The sequence below is a fragment of the Copadichromis virginalis genome, linkage group LG3 (genome assembly GCF_057382275.1).
Source record: "Copadichromis virginalis isolate Kocher_CV1m ecotype Utaka linkage group LG3, C_Virginalis_male_GT1.1, whole genome shotgun sequence".
NCBI classification, from domain to species: Eukaryota; Metazoa; Chordata; class Actinopteri; order Cichliformes; family Cichlidae; genus Copadichromis; species Copadichromis virginalis.
In genome coordinates this window covers 14,563,576-14,584,407 of record NC_140620.1, presented here as the reverse complement: position 1 = coordinate 14,584,407, position 20,832 = coordinate 14,563,576, and the positions used below count along the sequence as shown (strand labels likewise).

At 43.0% G+C, this 20,832-nt stretch overlaps 1 protein-coding gene and 1 long non-coding RNA gene across 2 annotated transcripts in view; both read left to right on the top strand.

The window, feature by feature from the left end:
* LOC146712974 (butyrophilin-like protein 2) overlaps window positions 1-20,832 on the top strand; it is a 285,791-nt gene that overhangs the window by 234,685 nt on the left and 30,274 nt on the right. The window lies entirely within an intron of this gene.
* LOC146712975 (uncharacterized) lies at window positions 11,885-13,155 on the top strand. The gene is made up of 2 exons (XR_014917567.1): window positions 11,885-12,642; window positions 12,723-13,155. It is a non-coding gene; the product is annotated as an uncharacterized LOC146712975 (long non-coding RNA).

The window sequence follows — 20,832 nt, the reverse complement described above, 5'->3', positions numbered from 1 at the left end:
GTAACACCACCTGGGTCTGGGTGCAGTTCCCCCCTCCAGGGGCGGGGGTACCTAGACCCGGTTCGTAGAGTACGCTTGGGGAGTGTGATCGTGTGTACAGCGTCTCTTTATGTCTGTCTCCACTTCGGTTGAGTGTGGAGTAAGTGCATATGAGAGCATGAGGGTGGGAATGGATGTTTGTATCTGTGTGTGCCTGTATGTCTGTGTCTATATGTCAGGTTGGGTATCAGACGCCACCTCTCTGGGGACATCTCAGGCCGTCCAAGGTTTGGAGGCCTATCTCCCACCACCACCACTTCCCCTGCCAGTGGCGGACTCCCTCAGACATCGGTGCGGCTGCCCCTCTGTTGGTCTTCCTTGGTCTCTTGTGTTCTGGGGACCTCTGGATGTCTGGAGTTTTGATCTCCTCCATACCTGCTTCATGCCCTGGAGGACGGGGCTGTGGCCCCCCCACACCCTCTAGCAGATCATTACATGAAGGAACCTTTTAAAAAAAAACAAGCGCGTCCATGCTCACAGGTGTACACACGGGTGATCACACCCACAAACTACACCCTTTTTGGCTCCTACCTCAAAGCACACTGTGTTCTGTTGATCTTATGTGCTGCACAATAATGTTTAATATTTAGTATTTACTGTCATATTCCCATATATCATTGTGATGTTGTTTATTCTATTACTCTTGTTCTCTTCTGCTTGTTTTCTTTTTTCTTTCTCTACAGGTGATCCAGGTGATCAATATATGCATTTTTTTACTTTTTTTTAATTTATTTTTTTCTGCTCATTCTATTGGTTTTTGTTTTTTGCCCTTCTCCCCGTCCCTCTTCTCAGCTGTTTCTCTTTCCCTCTTTCTTTCTCCCCTTCTTTCCCGCAGTGAAGTCTATCCCGTATTCAGCAAGTGAAAATAAAATAAACAATAAAAGGTGAATCAAATGGACCATTACGGCAAGGCTGGGATGGTCAATTTGGTAAAGTAAAATTTTGGTAAAGTAAAATTTGGTAAAATTTTGGTAAAATCCGTTGGGCATCTTTCTTTGCCTTTAGACAATAATTCTGATGCAAAAGAGCCAAACGGGACAGGCAAAAAAAAAAAAAAAGGAAAGACTTCCAGCTTCATCACGGAGTTTCTCTCGGTTTGTGGGATCATCTAAAGGTAAGCACCGAGCTAACTTTAATGTGGGTTCCGTTTATGTTGAGTTTATCTCTGTTGAGGATAATAGATTGCTTGGGATACACTGGAGTTAGACAGACTGTAGAGTTTGTGATTGCTTGCAACAATATGAAATGGCGGTTGCTAGGGGGTAAGAATACATATAGAAAAATAGTCTTGGAATATGAACAAAAGGATGGAGTGCAGGCAGGGCTCTAGAGAACAGCCAACCCCCACCCCTAGGACAGGAAGCCACAGGTACAAGCCTGGGGGAGGGAAATCAGCCTTTAGAATAGGACTTCATAGGATAATCTCCAGATGCATCTGTATTTTATTTTCTTCCAGCGCAAATAAGGACGTCTGATTTTGGAAGTAAAAGTCTCTGCCTGATTGCTACCATCAAAAAGAATCCGTGAAGGTGCCATACTTCTTCTTCTTCTTCTTCTTTTAACACTGTTTAGTCTTAATGTTTATTACGTATTATATACAAATGCAATAAGCAGCAGGTGCTATAGGCATCTGGAAGCAACTGTATATACAATTCTAACATGTGATTAACTATTAGTTACTCAGTGTCACTCTTTCTATGCAAAACTAAGCAACTGAAAATAATCAATACTCCCTTAAAAGTGCACATGTGTAATTTATATAATTACATCACCACATCTGATTAGAGTAACATTAAGCAGTTTTATATTACACAGAACAACGAGAACAGAGCTCTACAATTAATAACATCTAATATCAGCTAGTCTGACAATGAGCTGAACATCACTAATCATTACCGGTGCCTTTTTTGAGTCTCTCTGCTTTCCTCTCAATTTCTGTACATTATTTAAAACTCTTAATAAAGTGACCTTTTCTCTATATTGGCAATGTACATCTCTGTTTAGAGCTGTTCGCACTAAAGTAAAAAGCACCATCACTTCATGCGAATCCGCATGAAGTGACATGGTGCAATGCACCGATGTCTGAGGGCGTCTGCCACTAGTAGGGGGAGTGGTTGGGGAGATAGGCCTCCATACCTTGGAGTCCGTGTAGCGTGCCCACCCCCAAGATCCTATATGTATGTGTTATGAGAGTGTGAGTAATGTGAATGTGTAAGTTGTGAGATAAAATTGAGGCACAGGAAGCCAGAAGGAGACAGATGGGGGGGATGCCTCCCCTGCACCCTGGGGACATATCTTTACCCCAAGGCCCTGCATGTGTGGGTGATTGTGGTGGAGCGGGAAGAGGGAGGCAGCTGGAGATGGGGAGGGAAGGAAGCTCCCCCACTGACCCCAGTAGGCACTCCATTCTCTGCAACCCACCAGGGAAAGGGGGCCCAGGCCCATCCGGACTAGGGACCAGTACAGCAGCGCCGCCTGACCCCACAGAGCCCGGGACAGCCCACCCGACCTCACCACAGAGAAAACTCCACCCACCCCGTCCTCCTCTCATCTTCCAGACTACACGAGACAATAGCCCAGACTGAGATCTTCCTCCATCTCTCCTGTATCTCCCCCTCCTGCAGAGTGAGTTCCTGAAGAGAGGAGAGCTCCTGCAAGATGTAACCTCCCCCACCAGTCGAAGAGCCCCCCAGGTGGCTCGACGCACCGGCAGCACCCTGCGCCAGGGCTGGGCCCCCATACACCCACCCGCCCACAACCCGCAACACACCAACCAGGACCCAAGCCCCCGAGCCACAGCCAGGGCCACAGCCCGGCGACGGAGCACCCCCACAACCCCATGCCCATCCCGGACCCACCCCGGGGCAGCAAGGCTACCAGGTCAGTAACCCACGTCCGTCAGCACAGACCCTCCCCTAGCCCCGCTGCACGCAGCCACGAGGAAACCGTCACCGAAGAACCATGACCGCTACCCCGGGTTTAGCCCTCCAAGGAAGATGCTCCTGGTGAACCACCCGACGCCCTAAGCCTGTCCCTACCCCACACCAACCACAACAGCATAGGTGGGACCAAACTATGATCCCCCACCCCCGCTAGGTGATGGAGCTGATCAAAGGAGCCCAGAGCAATTGATGTGATGTGGTGGCAGAGGCTGTATCAAGACAAATGTAATCTAATAGATAATTTCTATATTGGTTAGAATTAAGATTATTTTTATTTTTCCAGTTCATGAGGACTGTTTTCTTGGCGATGCATAGGGCAGTGAAAACCATATGGGCTATATTCTTATCTGTAGTGACATTATCTAAGTCAAGTTGTCAAGCTCTAAAAAGTACTGAAATAGTTCAGCTGGTGCCATTTTGCAAAGGCAGAGAATTCAGAAACACATCATCTCTAAAAATGAGGTTCATACATTCTATATATTCAAGTTTCATTCTATATATTCAAAAGATCATTCTATATATTCAAGTTTCATTCTATAAATTCAAAAGATCATTCTATATATTCAAGTTTCATTCTATATATTCAAAAGATCATTCTATATATTCAAGTTTCATTCTATAAATTCAAAAGATCATTCTATATAGTCAGACTTTGGTTGGAATATATATATATAATATTTTCCTAAAGGGCATAATATAATATACCAATATAATATATCCATAATATACATATATATACATATATATACATATATACACACACACAGTGGCTTGCAAAAGTATTCGGCCCCCTTGAACTTTTCCACATTTTGTGTCATTACAGCCACAAACATGAATTAATTTTATTGGAATTCCACGAGAAAGACCAACACAAAGTGGTGCACACATGAGAAGTGGAACGGAAATCATACATGATTCCAAACATTTTTTACAAATAAATAACTTGTTCCTGTAGATCTTCACATACAGTGGGGCAAAAAAAGTATTTAGTCAGCCACCGATTGTGCAAGTTCCCCCACTTAAAATGATGACAGAGGTCAGTAATTTGCACCAGAGGTACACTTCAACTGTTAGAGACAGAATGTGAAAAAAAATCCATGAATTCACATGGTAGGATTTGTAAAGAATTTATTCATAAATTAGGGTGGAAAATAAGTATTTGGTCACCTCAAACAAGGAAAATCTCTGGCTCTCACAGACCTGTAACGTCTCCTGTAAGAAGCTTTTCTGTCCCCCACTCGTTACCTGTATGAATGGCACCTGTTTGAACTCATCATCTGTATAAAAGACACCTGTCCACAGCCTCAAACAGTCAGACTCCAAACTCCGCCATGGCCAAGACCACAGAGCTTTCAAAGGACACCAGGAAAAGTATTGTAGACCTGCACCAGACTGGGAAGAGTGAATCTACAATAGGCAAGCAGCTTGGTGTGAAAAAAATCAACTGTGGGAGCAATCATCAGAAAATGGAAGACATACAAGACCACTGATAATCTCCCTGGATCTGGGGCTCCACGCAAGATCTCATCCCGTGGGGTCAAAATGATCATGAGAACGGTGAGCAAAGATCCCAGAACCACACGGGGGGACCTGGTGAATGACCTGCAGAGAGCTGGGACCAAAGTAACAAAGGTCACCATCAGTAACACACTACAATGGCAGGGAATCAAATCCCGCAGTGCCAGACGTGTTCCGCTGCTGAAGCCAGTGCATGTCCAGGCCCGTCTGAAGTTTGCCAGAGAGCACATGGATGATACAGCAGAGGATTGGGAGAATGTCATGTGGTCAGATGAAACCAAAGTAGAACTTTTTGGTATAAACTCAACTCGTCGTGTTTGGAGGAAGAAGAATACTGAGTTGCATCCCAAGAACACCATACCTACAGTGAAGCATGGGGGTGGAAACATCATGCTATGGGGCTGTTTTTCTGCCAAGGGGACAGGACGACTGATCTGTGTTAAGGACAGAATGAATGGGGCCATGTATCGTGAGATTGTGAGCCAAAACCTCCTTCCATCAGTGAGAACTTTGAAGATGAAACGAGGCTGGGTCTTCCAACATGACAATGATCCAAAACACACCGCCCGGGCAACAAAGGAGTGGCTCCGTAAGAAGCATTTGAAAGTCCTGGAGTGGCCTAGCCAGTCTCCAGACCTCAACCCCATAGAAAATCTGTGGCGGGAGTTGAAAGTCCGTGTTGCTCGGCAACAGCCCCAAAACATCACTGCTCTCGAGAAGATCTGCATGGAGGAATGGGCCAAAATACCAGCTACTGTGTGTGCAAACCTGGAGACCTGCAGACCTATAGTAAACGTTTGACCTCTGTTATTGCCAACAAAGGTTATGTTACAAAGTATTGAGTTGTATTTTTGTTATTGACCAAATACTTATTTTCCACCCTGATTTACGAATAAATTCTTTACAAATCCTACCATGTGGATTCATGGATTTTTTTTTTTCACATTCTGTCTCTCACAGTTGAAGTGTACCTCTGGTGCAAATTACTGACCTCTGTCATCATTTTAGGTGGGGGAACTTGCACAATCGGTGGCTGACTAAATACTTTTTTGCCCCACTGTATATATTATGTGTCTGACAACTCTTTGAAAAAAAAAGCTGCCTGTCAGCACACCAGACTGGCCTAACTTTAAGCCATAGCAAAAGCTAATACAAGTGCAGATTTAATACAGGCTATCTGGGACTGTGTTTAACACTAGAATTACTGAGCATTTTTTCCTGGTGCAAGTCCCTACTACTAGATTTATTAGCCCTGCGCAAATTTGCGTAAATCCCCTGAACCTAAGACTTCCTAGAATTACTGACTTTTTTTATTTTCTGGTGGAAGTCCCGAGGTGTTAATCACCCCTGCTGAAATTTTCACAGCTCATCAGCTCGATTCTCCTCCTGTTTTTGTTGTGCAAACCACCCATTATCTTTGAGGCCTGGAACATTTGCATTTGTTCACTCAGAGTAGTCAGCTCCAAGGCAAGAGAAAAATCTGTGTTACAACCCTACAATGGAGCTGAAGGCCTCTCAGCAGGGTGCTAGGAGGTGTTAGGTTCAGGGAATTTATGCAAATTTGCGCAGGGTTAGTAAATGTACTAGTAGGGACTTGCACCAGGAAAAAAAGGGGTCAGTAATTCTATTGTTAAATGCTATGAATCTGTATGTGCGTCACCTGTGTCTGAGAATTTCAGCCAGTTTAATTTAATGGAGGGAGAAATATATAGAGAGAGGTCTCACCACGGTTGAGTGTCGGGGTGCTGTTGATATCTCCTGCCACGAAAGAAGATTCTGTCTGCTTCCGAACCATGTCGTTCCACATCCTGCGGATCTGACTCTGGAAGAGGAAACATGGTGCAGTGAGTGGCAGTAAACACACGACAAGTTAAATATAGAAACCCGGCGGGTAGACTTTGTAACTCAGTGGGGCAGCTGTAATAAAAACTGTGGAGCTCGCTCTAATCTGCAAAGAATAGGCAAACACGCCAGACAAAGAGAATGAGGCATCAAGTAAAGAGAAACACAGCTTTGTCATGTTATCGTGACGGGGGCTTGAGATTTGTAAGACATGACTGTAGTAGCCGATGGAATTGTTGTTTGGAAGTGTTATTACATTTTGAAACAGCTTGTTTGCCGATTGTGAGCAATAATTGCCATTGTTTGAGTATGTGTCTGTGTAGCTGCGCATATGCCGGCATTTACAGTATTTTCCAATGACGGGTATGATGCCTGTGTCTATATATACACCATGTGGACTACAAATGATATCTTTATAACATAATCTTACATAAGAGACCTTTTAAAACGGGAGAAAATGTAGCTACAGAGGGAGAAACCATGCCTAATTTTGAAAAGATTTGCTTTGTTTTTACATCATTTTTTAGTTTAAAAAAAGACAGATAACATTTCTCATTTTGTTCCACTAAAACAGTCGTGTTGCTGCACAAGCTGTTTTTATTCATCATTTGTTCTTAGAAAAACACCATTTTAAAACTCAGTGGTGTTTTCCACTGATGATATGTTTGCGAGTGTTTATGTGTGGGTCTGTGCTGCCTGCACCTGTCTGTGGGCTGCTGCATGGCGAGCTTGGCTGCCAGTGTAGTAGTGGTTGTTGGCACGAAGGCCCGAGTTCTTCAACGAACCGTGGGAGCTGTTGGTAGAGGTGCGGCTGCAGCAATAGGAGTGACGCAGAAATTTACTGTACTCCTTATGGACCTGTAAAGAAAATAACACCACCGGCACAGTGGGCAGGTTTGAGAGTCACTTATAAACACAAACACTTTTGTTTCTATAGGCTAAACTGAATGTGGAGCAACAGAGCCTTTTATCGCACAGCCACAGCGAAATGAAACAAAATCCAATATTTCTGAGCACGTCTACTGAATTTCAATTAGACTGGCACATCCACCCATTTGTTCATCTACACAACATTTCAGCTGCTTAGTCGTAATTAATTCAATTTATATAAAGTGTGTTTAAGATGTAGTTTGGAATTGTTACCTTCTTCTGCAGGGCACAGTGGAAGATAAAGATGAACATGCCCTGGAAGGCGTTGAAGGTGCTGAAAAGGTAGGCCACGATGACTCTATTCTCGTTAATGAAGAGGAGGCCAAAGGCCCATGTCAAGCCAAGTAGGAAGAGCAGAGTGATGGGCCCTAGTGCCCAGGACCTGATCGAAGCGGAGAACGAGGCATTCACTAACACTGAGTTGATGCACAGATAAACTAAGACAATTTGAAATTTCTTTTTTCTTCAAAAATAAAAATGTGTGAGTCTCACTGAATAATTTAAACTCACTTAATATTGTCCGGTGGCTGGAGTCAGGTTTACTGTAAGTGCCAAAGAGTTGCGTATCATCTTGTGCAAAGTGATCATGAGGAAAATCAGGTTGAGCTAAGGAAAGACGATAGGAAGAAATAAAAAAATGCGCCGTGAGCACTCTAGTCCAAAATTACTGATTTCATATTGTTAATAACATCGCAAAATTGCATGCTGGTGAAATACTTCTGACTGCGGGATATCGAAATATGGAGGCTAATACCATAATAACAAATGAAACAGGTCCAATGAAGCTCCAGATGAAGTAGTTATCCACTCACAGCCAGCATCTTGAGTGACACAGAGGACACAAGTGAGTTATGCACAACTAAACCAACAAACAACTGTACACTCACACTGAGCTCATGCACATGAATACACACACTATTTCTCTGTCTCAGCGGATGATCTTATGAAGGCTAATCATCAGGCTTTGTTCAGAGAACCCAGTCTGTGGGGAGGCGCAAGAGCCCTTCACACGGCACTGCATATTACATTTCCATCTGGGGGAATAGCACAATCCTACTTCTCAATCTGCAGGTGCAAAAGGCCTGTACTCACACGTACGCTTTCTTGGTCCTATAGCTCCTGTAGTCTATGGCTGCAGACATGCCCACCACCAGTGTGAGTACTCACTCTCAAAGACCTCCACCAGCATGAGATAGAGCTGCACACCCTCCAGACACATCCAGGAGAAGGCAGCCAAGAAGAAGAAATGCAGAAGGCCAGCAAAGATTGGACAGGCGATCTGAGGGTGGCAGCCATGTAGAGAGCAGAGAGAGGGAAAGGAGAAGGAGGAGGAGAGAGAAAATATGAAGTTAGAGGAGGAGATACAGTTAAGATTAAGGTATATAACTGAATGAACACCACAAGAGGATAGAACAAAGTTGCTATCTGGAAGTACTGCTGGACACTGACAAGGGAAAAATGAATAGCTGCCCCCTGGGTTACAGGCTCCGTGCATGTTATTGAGTGGTGATTCATTACTCAGTGCAGTAAATGTTTTATAGAGTAGCATAATGAAACAGGGCCTCAATTTCAGCTTCAAAGTCATTCAATAAAAAAGCTGAAAAAGTCGCCTGTGTTGTGCATAATGACATTTTCAAACCGGAATCTGTAAAAAGTAACTAGATCTTGTCATTCAGTATCATTACAGAAATGGACACAAACACTAAGCTTTGATGCCTCAGCTGGAAATCTACATGTTAAATCACACCATAACTTATAGTGTACCAGGAAACCCTTCTAAACTCTACACCATAACTTTAAAGGTCATCAGAGTCAATCAGAGAGGTTTCTTGTTACATCATAAATTATAATCACTATATTTCTTTAGTTACAACTTTAGCTTAGTGTACTGATAAGCGATTTGTATACTGACACAGAACAAGAGGAATCGAGATGATGATTTTCCTTTGCTATTGTTTTCATGCAGTTGGACTTCTTTGTTGGGGGCACGATGCAGTCTCATGACAGCAGAGGAATAACTGCCTCATGATAGTGCTTGTTAAACTCAGCTGCACAGTAAGGTGGTTACTGGTTTGAACACCTATTATGAGGAGATTGTTTGCTCTCTACCTACCTGCAGTCCTCCAAGTACTCCAGCTTTCCTCCACAATCCAAACACACGCTTGTTTGGTAAACTGGTGAGCCTAAATTGAACGTGCATGTGAGACAGATTTCCTTTAATCGCTCACTGGAACAATGAGGTAAAAGATAAACGAAGAATCACTCAAGTAAAATCATAAATGCTTTTAAAAAGTCAAATCTAAAAGCTTTACATTGCTGTAGCCTGTGGGAGGATCAGAGGCTCTGCAAAATGTGACATTTGACCCCTGTGTCTCATTCTGTCTTAAATGTTTCATTCATGGTCTTAAGTCCCAGGAAACAGAATAAAAAAATCACTCTAAAACGCTGCCGATCCTGCACAGTGTATGTTTGCAGAACAACTGGACATGTTTGTGGACACCGAACATTATTCAGTGTGATGGGCTGTTTCAGAGTCAGCGTTCCAGTGCAGCAGTGATGCAAGGTGTTGACTGATCGAGCACAACAGTTCAGTAACTTTTGTAATCAAAGCTTATCTCATCATGTGATTGTGTGACAGGATTTAGAGAGACGTGCTCACACGAAGAGCCGCACTGAATCTGTTCTTGTTCTTTACAGTTTGTCTCAGAGAGATTAAAAAGCTCATTTTACCTTCCAGGCCGTCACCCCCAAGTTTATGTCAGTCACATGATTTTTCACTGCTCACCTCACATTTAACAGATTTGACTTGTCCATGGTCATTTGTCAACATTTCCAATTGGTTCTACAGTTATATTCATATTAAATAAAATGATTTACTACCACACAGAGACAGTTTTGGTAGTTCGGGGCCTTTACCTTCTAAGACCTGAACTCTTCCACACCATGCATTTTTAATGTCTCTTTGATATTTGGGCATATTGGGGCCTGATGAATGCAAAAACAAAGAATTACCAGATTTTTTTTTTTACCTTATTTTTGTTTTTTGTTTTTAAATAAGAGACACATATGAGGATATTCGTTTAAAACGTTGATAGAACAGTAGCAGTATAATGTCCTCGTAAGTGGATATCAGGCCCTTGTAGAGCAAAATCGAGTACTTTGGTCTAAATAACCCAAAATGTGATGTCCACATATGTGGACGCCAGGTCCTAGGAGGTTAAAAGTTCCACACAGTCACAACCACAGTGATACTTGTTACGCCCCCAGTCTAGGCGGGTAGGGACGCACATAAGGTTGGAGGAGAGAGAGACAAATCCCCGCCCTGGTTCCCAAGCCAAACATCCAAACCAGTTGTGAGTAAAAAGGTGTTTTTATTTAAGGAAAAGAAGCATAGCTCCAGGGTGAGCCCAGGCCAAAATAATAAACAAAACCAACTAAGTCCCACCAGAGAAAACTAACTAAACCCTAGGAAAGAAAAACAGAACAAACAAATGACAGAGCTATCCCTCGCTCCCTACCCGGAAAACAGGAGAAAACGATTCCAAAAGAAAAGGCAGCTCACCCCTTCCGCTTCAACCCAAGAGTGCCTAAGCGCTCAACTAATTCACTAGGAGCGGCTTTCACAATTTCACACTCTCACAAATACACAAGATAAGCACGGGCTGGGAACACCAGGGTCAGGGCCGTGACGGCTGTCCGGCTACTCGCTCGTTCCACTCTCTCTCTCCCCCCTCGGAGCTGTCAGAGCGGCCTTTTGAAGGTAGTCAACCGCTCCATGGTCCAATCAGTCGCTCACGACTCCTCATTAGGGGAGGGACCTGGAAAAGTCTTAAGCACAGTACAGAAAACACAGACAGAAAACAGGCCACACATGGCCACAGCAATACTGCTTAAAATAATCCAATAATTAAAAACAAAGAAATGTCCATATCTTCACTCCTCAAAGGTTGTAAGATGATTCCACCTTTTTCTTCCTCTGCATGAACTGAAATCAGGTGATTGTAGCTCACGCTGCACAGGAGACAAAGGCATGTTTGGTGGTTTGTAATGGGAAACATTATTGCAGTGTGATCACTGAGTTTAGCGTTTTATTACTGCATTACAGACCAATACAAGTAAAAACAACACATCACATTCAACAACATCAGTAGCTGCTGTCTAGAATGTTAACTCCAGTTATTATCTATGCTTCCTGTATTCATTTAGCCTTGTTGCCTCTTTGCTCCTATTTGTCCTTTTTTCTTTCAGCTAAGACCTGATGTAAGAGGATCCATTGTGCCTGGTTCTGTTACACATCTCTAAAAACAAAACTCTGGGTGACACCAGGGCCCTATTTCAGGAAGCCGGTTTAGTGCAAACTCTGAGTAAGTATACCCTGAGTTAACGAAAACTCTGGGTTTTCGGTTTCACAAAGCGAGTTCAGCTGAAGCCTGAGTGAGTCACTATGACGACACACTCCGTGAAGCTAACCTGCCCCCTAGCAGGTTTACTTCAACTAACCCTGACTGTCCCCGCCCCTTTGTCGGAAACCTGACAGTAGGAAGTGTCAGACATGGCGTGTCCCTTCCTTGAAGAGCCATTAGATGTTGAAGCCCAAATTCTCTGCAGAGCTCACCGCCGGGAGAGAGTGATCAGAGCGCGTTTGGACATTTTATCATTTCCTGATGATTTTCTGTGCGAACGTTACCGTTTCTCAGCACAATCTATAAGTTATTTGGATAACATCCTCAGGCCATATATTACGCATGTGACACATCGCGGACATCCTCTCAGTTCATTACATATTATTTGTATTGCACTTCGGTTTTTTGCAAACGGGAGCTTTCTGTATAATATTGGTGACGCTGAGCACGTTTCCAAGGCTACCGTCTGTCGGGCAGTCAGGAATGTTACAGTTGCACTGAAACGTCTCCTGTACTCGTTTGTGGTGTTCCCCGGTCATAGACCCACAAGATTTATCAAAGAGGGATTCCACAAAATTGCAGGTATCAGGATGAACAAAACTTAATTTATGATGTGGTGATACTTGGACTACTACTTAAATTGTACATTTATTTTCAGGGTTCCCAGGCGTGATTGGCTGTACAGATGGCACTCACATTCCAATCATTGCTCCTTCAGTAAATGAAGGAGACTATGTGAACAGGAAGTCTTTCCACAGCATTAATGTACAGGTACATAGTTCCCTGTAGCATTTCAAACTAACAAATTATTTCATTATAGTAATGGATGCTAATTTGTGTTCTCTGCACTGTGAAGATCATATGTGATGCTGCCAACATTATCACAAATGTGGAAGCCAAGTGGCCAGGCTCTGTCCATGACTCACAAATATTCCGTGAATGTACACTGAGCACAAAATTTGGACATGGTGAGTTGAGAATACTTTAAAATATATAAAGACCAATTGCTTCAGGGACATTTGAACTGAAGTGTATCCTTCTGTCTTAGGAGAGTTCACTGGCTACTTGCTTGGTGATAGGGGGTATCCATGTTTACCCTATTTGCTTACCCCTTACCCTGACCCTGAACCGGGCCCACAGCAGCGATATAATCTGGCTAATTGCAGGACAAGAGCCAGAATTGAAATGACTATCGGAATGCTTAAGGCCCGGTTCCAGTGCCTGCAAAGACTCAGGGTCACCCCAGAAAGGGCATGTGACATTATTGTGGCATGTGTGATTCTTCACAACATTGCCACAATTAGAGGAGAACACTGTCCTTCTGAACCAAACAGCAGTGATCCAAACCATGAACATCCTGACCCTCCCACGGACATACAAGATGGAAGAGCAGTCAGAGACACCATATGTCACAATCATTTCTTTTGACCCATCACCTCAACATGTTGAAAGAAGAATAAACAGATTTTTTGTTCAACTGGCTTTATTGGTCGCCTGTGTTTCCTGTACACAAAGTATTAAAAGATGTAAACCTCATAAAGTGTCTCTGTTGCTTCCTCCTCTGTAACAGCTGTCAATGTTTCTTCATTATTTTCCTGTAGTAAAGAAATAAACAACATTGCTGTTCTACTGTAACCTCATATAATCTGTGGAGTATTACTCACAACTGCATGTTGGTCTGGCTCAACAGGAGGCTGCACCAGATGCTGTACACCACCACCATCAACTGATAGAATATGAGGTTTATACAGGTCACTTATAACTTACAAGGGACCAAATGGCAATTAACAAACATACCAGTCACCTTACACTTCATTGTCATTATGCTCTCAAAGACAACCAAGACTGAGGGAAGGCAAAATCAGTAGGAAAATAACTTCACTACAAAATAATCCATTATGGTAAAGAGTTTATCAAATGAATGAGTAGCACTGCGAAGGTGACTGTGAAGAAAGGATGTATGCACATCATGTATTATTTTGAATTTACCTCTTATGTAGGCACTTGTGTCTTGCGGGGTTATTGACTCAGAGGATGTCCCCGCAGAGATGCCTTCGGCCACAGGGCGCCCACTGTTTTGGCTGAGGGCCAACTGCTCAGCCTCTGTGAGTGGTGGTGGTGGAGGACCCCCACCTGTTTTTCGGGCCTCCGCTTTTTTTCTGTTGGCTATAACGGGCCACATTTGAGCATACAGAGTAAGCAAATATGTACTTGTAATGTGCTCAGATAATTTCAATAAGTGCTTACAGAAAGGAAATTAATGTAGCCTCTAACTGCAATTGATTTACATGGGACAAACAGACCAAGCACTATGGCTCATAATACAATTACACCTTACCTGTTTGGACTATATTTTTATATTTCATTTTTACTTGCTGCCAGGCACGTTTGGGGCCTGTTGGGTTGCACCTGCGCTCACATCACATCACAAAATAAAATGTATAAAATAACAAATAAAATAACATATGATAAAATAACGTGTTAAATGGGTGGAAATCCCTAGATCAATGTTTATATTAACACTCACGCATTGACTCTGTCGGCTATGTTTTGCCATGCATGCTCCCTGTCTTTTGCAGCTGTGGCTAACTTTACTTTTTTCCGCGGAATTTGCATGTTATCGGCATATGCTGCCATCAGAATTTCGGCCTCAAGCGCTGTAAAATACATTGACCGCGCCTTCTTTCCCTCCGTCTCCATGGTGACTCGCTTAATCTGTGCTCCGCTTATCAGGGCTTTATGTATCCTCGTCCGCGCGCTTCACTTGGGGTTAAAGCAACTCCGCGTTGACTGAACTAATTGTTATCAGCCTTTCTGAAACCGAATATTCCGAGTTGGACAGTTCGGGGTTACTCAACCCTGAGTATCGTTTTTCACTCTGAGTTTTCTAAACCGGCTTCCTGAAACAGGGCCCAGATCTGCACACTGGAGCAGAGCTGGCCTGGGAGATAAATATGTGCTTTTGTACCAGGGTGGACAGTTTGTTCCAGATCACCAGCATCCATCTTTTAAGAACCGGGTGGATCTGCAGGACAGACAGATGAAGGATGGAGACGCGTCTTTGATTCTAAGAAATGTGTCGATTGCTGATATTGGAACATACGAGTGTCGTGTTTACGTGACAGAAAGACACTCATGGGAGATCATCAGTAACACCACCCTTACTGTTGTTGTTTCTCCAGGTGAGTGAGTAGAGTTGAGTGTGTGTGTGTGATCAGAGGTGAAGCTGCTTCCTGGTTGTCGATGTTTGTTTGTTGTATGGATGAGCTGGTGGATGTCAGAGGTAGACAGATGTTTCTCCAGCTGTTGTCTTTGTGGCTGGTAGTCTAGAGTTGTAGAGCAGCATTGTTTGGTTAGAGCAGAAACAAAGACATTTATGAATCCGTCTCTTCTTCCCTTGCTCTCTAACTCGTCTGTACACGTGTGGGGAAACTCAATGTTAAAGCCTACAGCTGGAGGGGGGGGGAGGGGTGAAGCTGGTGGTTGTGAGTCTGTGAAAGTGAATCCTGCTGGTGCCCTGAGATCTGTGTTATGTCTCAGCACAGGGAAAAGAATCACAACTCACAATAATTTCTAATATGAGCTTCAGTGCATTTTCTTAGATTACTGCGTGAGCATCTGACCTGCTGCTCTTTGTTGAATTGGTCAACTGAATTTAAGTTGTTAGTTGTAGCCAGATGTGTAACTGCACAACTGTCAGAGGCAGATGAAACAATGGTCTCATTTGATGTTACATCTCTCTTCACTTGCATCCCAGTTACTGCATTCAAGGTAGTTCGTAAGAAATTACAGGATGACCCCAACCCTAGCAACAGGACCACTCTCAGCACCAACCAAATGTGTTTGCTTTTGGAACTGTGTCTTCATTCCACCTATTTTACAGTACTACAAGCAGAAACATTGGTGTTGTTACATCTGCGCTCACAGGCCTTGCTGGTTCGGAGACTTATCACCGTTAACAAAGAACGACAAAGAGAGATCAATTGGTTTTTCACTTGCAAGGGAAGACCGCTGGACCAGGGTCCTGGAGGCTCCTCACCTGAGAAGCAAATGGTAAATGGCCTGTATTTGTAAACCGCTTTACTTAGTCCTTAACGACCCAAAATTGGTTTACACTACATTAATTAACCCATTCACACAATGGTGATGGCAGCTACATTGTAGCCACAGCTGCCCTGGGGCACACTGACAGAGGCGAGGCTGTCGGACACTGGCGCCACCAGGCCCTGTGACCACCACCAGTAGGTAACGGGTGAAGTGTCTTGCCCAAGGAAACAACGACCGAGACTGTCCAAGCCGGGGCTTAAACCGGCAACCTTCTGATTATAGATGAACTGCCAACTCGTGAGCCACGATCACCCATTGCAAACTCCAACTTCAGCCCCTGCTTGCAGTCCTTTTATTGAAATGACACAACCTCCCATTGAAAAACCCCTATGGTGTCATAAAAGTTAAAAACAGTGTATGTGTGTGTGCATGCATGTGCGAGCACGTGTGTGTGTATGTGTGTGTTTGTGTGTATGTGTGTGTGTGGCTTCCTGGTGATCACAAAAGGGTCACCTCCCCTCACCCCTGTATATGGCTTCTTCTTTAACAGTCCACCATATAGAGATTGACAGACCACGTGACTTTCGTGCATTGCATTGTGGGTACAAGTGGCAACAAAATCAAAACACTGCATGAAGCACTAGCATTTCCAGCACTGCTAATCATTAATTCTGCGTTTTGAATCCCTACTTGCATTTTATTTGCCCAAAAAACAGTTATGTACAAAACGATGGAGAACTCGGCACGTCCGTACAAAGACAGAGTTAATGAAAAGGCAAAATAAAGTACGAGGAAAAAATCAAAGGACTTAAAGGGTTAGACCCATACGAACATACAGAGTAGGTCTGTGAAGGTTCTCAGTCATCCAGGTCATCGTAGTCTAAGGAGCTTGCAAAGAAAAGCGTCTGGACTTCTTTAACTTGCTTGAAGACGTTTCACCTCTCATCCGAGAAGCTTCTTCAGTTCTAAGGTCAAATGGTGGAGATTCCCACATTTAAGCCCTGTGGGAGTGTCCCCCTGAGAGGGACAAAAGTACCCCCTAATGAAACTCTACCTAATCACATGAGCCAAGGTGTGAAAACGGGTGTGGGTCACAATCAGCCAGGGTTTCGGGTGAACTCATTGTGAAACCTGGCCCCACCCTATCATGTGATTTCCTGAGGTCACATGGCCTAGGGTGTGAAAGGCAGCAACAAGTTTAATATTCAGAAACCTAAAGTATGTATCAGCAGCAGAACGGAGCTAAAAATAAATGTTTGTTTCAGTTCTATGAAGCTTTGAGTATTTTGGATCAGTAGCACCGCTGTGTTTGTTGCATCATATTGCTGTAATTGTTTATATGCTTTATATATTCTGAGGTAAGTTGATCTACAGTGTTACATCATATTCTATAAGGATGTTATGTGTTTGTATACTTTCTGCCCAGTTTGACCCATTTAGCAGAAGTCCGCCTGATTAAGGCTCTGATATCTATTCTGTATGACTTAAAGCAGTTATGACATGGTGTGATTTTCTCACCCAATAAAGGAATATTCAATATATCAGTCTACTCTTCATTTTATCAGAAACAGTTATCACAGCTCGTACATTTTGTTTTTACACGTATATCTAATCTTTGAGCCAAATGTAATGTTATGCCAACATACTGAAAGAACAATATTTGTCTCTTATATATAATACATCTATATATACACTGTCAAAGATACTTGTCTTTCAGTGAAGATTCAATGTGATAGGAAATATAAATGACTGCAACTTGAATCTTTGACACAGAGTTCAAGCTCACTGCTGTAATATATCATAATAATCTGACAATAACTATAATGTTGGCCATATTACATTTACATTACCAGAGTGAGATGATTTTATTCTCATGAACAACATTAGCTAATTGTTATTTACTAACTAATCTTGACATGACTGTTCAGTACAGAAAAGAAGCCCAAATACCATGTTTTACAGTCCCGTGGTCTCAGCCTCAGATACTCAACTAATCAAAGTGATGTCATAACAAAAATTAATGACCAAAAAACATTTTTTTCTCCTTCATTTCTGTCAAACAGTGTTGTATGAAACGTATCATGAGTGCTAGGCAACCTGAGCAGCGCGACGAAGGCTAGACCGTCCCATTTCAAAACCCAACCCAGACAATTTTTTTAAAATTTGTTGAAATGTATTTGATGTTTATTGTATTTTATGTTTTTAGTAGTGATTTTAAAAGATTAGCCAAGACAAGCCAGGTGTGCAGCAAACACAGCTGTCTGCTGGAGGTATGTTAACTTAATATATTTGACATTTAAAAAAGCACTAAAAGAAAGACAGCCTGTACCTCGAACCTCTGATGTAGAGGTTTAAAACAACTGTTTGTGTAGCAGACAATTAAAACTTCTCAGGCTCTTCACCTACTCACACAAACATTGTTCACAGCCGCTCGTCAGTGGAAATAAAGAGCACCTGCTGCTACTTCCTCTTTTATACCCTCCATTGGGTCCCCTGGGTCCTAAAGCCTTCCCCATTACATTTCTTTGTAATTGTTTATGTTTAAGTTGTTTATTGCTGGTTTTTAGTTTGTTTTTTGTCTGTTAGGGAGCTGACACAATCTCAATGGAGATGGGTTTTTTTGGGGGATAGCAGAAGGAGAGAAGCTGCAGAGAGGCATGTAAGACTGCAACTCTGCTTCCTGGTCCCCACTCTGGATAGTCATATTTTGGGGGCTTTAATAAATTTGTCCATATTTCTAGAAATGAGAGCTGTTCCATCCAAAGTGGGATGGATGCCATCTCTCCTAACAAGACCAGGTTTCCTCCAGAAGGTTTGCCAATTATCTATGAAGCCCACATCGTTTCTGGGACACCACTCAGACAGCCAGCAATTTAAGGAGAACATGCGGCTAAACATGTCACTCCTGGTCTGATTGGGGAGGGGACCAGAGAAAACTACAGAGTCCGACATTGTTTTAGCAAAGTTGCACACCGATTCAATATTGATTTTAGTGACCTCCGATTGGCGTAACCGGGTGTCATTACTGCCAACGTGAATTATGATTTTACTGAATTTACGTTTACCCTTAGCCAGCAGTTTTAAATTTCCCTCAATGTTGGCTGCTCTGGCCCCTGGAAGACAATTGACTATGATTGCCATTGTCTCTAGTTTCACATGTCTGAGAACAGAATCACCAATTACCAGAGTTTGACCGCCGGCGGGTGTGTCGCCGAGTGGGGAAAAACAGTTAGACACATGAACAGGTTGGTGGTGTACCTGGGGCTTCTGTTTAGGACTATGCTTCCTCCTCACCATCACCCAGCCGCCCTGTTTCCCCAGCTGCTTGGGGTCTGCCGGGGAAAAGCTAGCGGGGCCTATGCTATCTTTGGCTGCACCAGCTACAGGGGCCTGGCTAGCTACGGATGAATGAAGGGTCCGAAGCCGAGTCTCCAATTCAGTAATCCTGACCTCCAGAGCTGCAAATATGCTACATTTGTTACGGATACCATTACTACTAAAGGAGGCCGAGGAGTAGCTAAACATCTGACACAATGAGCAGGAAAGTGCAGGAGGGACAGGTGAAGTAGCCATGGTGCTAACGAGTCGGCTACGAGCTAAGCTAAGCTAAGCTAGCGAGACAGTACAGAGACAGTGGGTGAATACTTTGGCTATAAATTAGTTAGTGAGTACACAGAAAGTGTGCTTCGGATGAAGCACGTGAAGATTATACTATGAAAAAATAAAAGTAAAAAAATAAAATAAATAAATAAATAAATAAAATTAAAAAAAGAAAAGTAAAAGTATCTGCTAAGCAGATAAGCTACTCAGAAACACCACTGTGTTTGAGCAGAAAAAGGAAGTGATACTCTACCACAGAGCGAGTGAACACCAAGTGACAGCGCCACCAAGAGTCAGGAAGGAAGCAAGTCGATATAGATGTACAGATACCACTGTCAAAGGAAAAGTATAGTTTGGACAGAAAGTAAGAACTTCTGGTTATTATCAGTAGAATACGAACAGGCCACTGCTTTTTAAATGGTAGTCTTTATGGGTTGTGTGGTGGTGCAATGCTATGGAGACGGTTGAGCATGTGCTTCTTAGTTGTAGGAAGTATGCAAGGTTCTCTATAATAAAAACGATTATTAAAACGATTTTATTTACTAAACACCTCTGGCTGTTCTCCTTTCATTCTGTTCTGGACCCATTTGTTACCAGTCCCCACACACACCCCTAGATCTTCATCGTAGGGACATAACAACCACTATTATGTCTCTGTTCAGCACTTTCAACGACACTTGATGTCCTTTAAATGTGCTATATAAGTAAAGATGACTTGACTTTACTTGAAAACAATTTACGGATCACATTAACTTGGTGGGCCGACACATCAAATTCAGCTGGGAGGATATGAGAATAGTGGCAGGTTAGCCTTCTAAGACTGTGAGTAATGGAGGACATCTAAAAGCTCATGTGTACCATAAATCTACTGTAAGCGCAGAGTAAATGTTGTTATCCAAGCTCAACATTTGTCAAAACTGGGAAGGCACCTAAAGAAAGCTCCAGGAGAGAAGGACAACTGCTGACTAAAACCTGTAGCGAAAACCTGTAGTGATCCCAAACGTGTCAAGAGTATCAGAACAGTTGACACGCATTTTTTTCCAAACAACGGGTCTCTGTGGCTTTTAAACCCCAAATCACGCTACATAAAAAATTTGTCTTCTGACACAAACAGAGTAACATAGTGTACGTATGCTGTTAAGTGCCAGGATGATTGCCCGGATTTATACATCGGGGAAACCAAGCAACCTCTGGCAAAGCAGATGCCACAACACACAAGAGCTACCTCATCAGGCCAGGACTCTGCAGTCTATTTACACCTACAGGCCAGTGGACACTCTTTCAATGATGAGGATGTACACATCCTGGACAGGGAGGAACGCTGGTTTGAGCAGGAAGTCAAGGAGGCCATTTATGTGAAAAGGGAAAGACCATCTCTGAATCGAGGAGGGGGACTAAGGGTACATCTTTCACCATCTTACAATACTGTGATTGTAGCCATCCCCCAACTCTCTGTGAATGATACTCATGGTCATTTATCAGTGGTTTTTGTCTTGGCAATGTCCTTAATT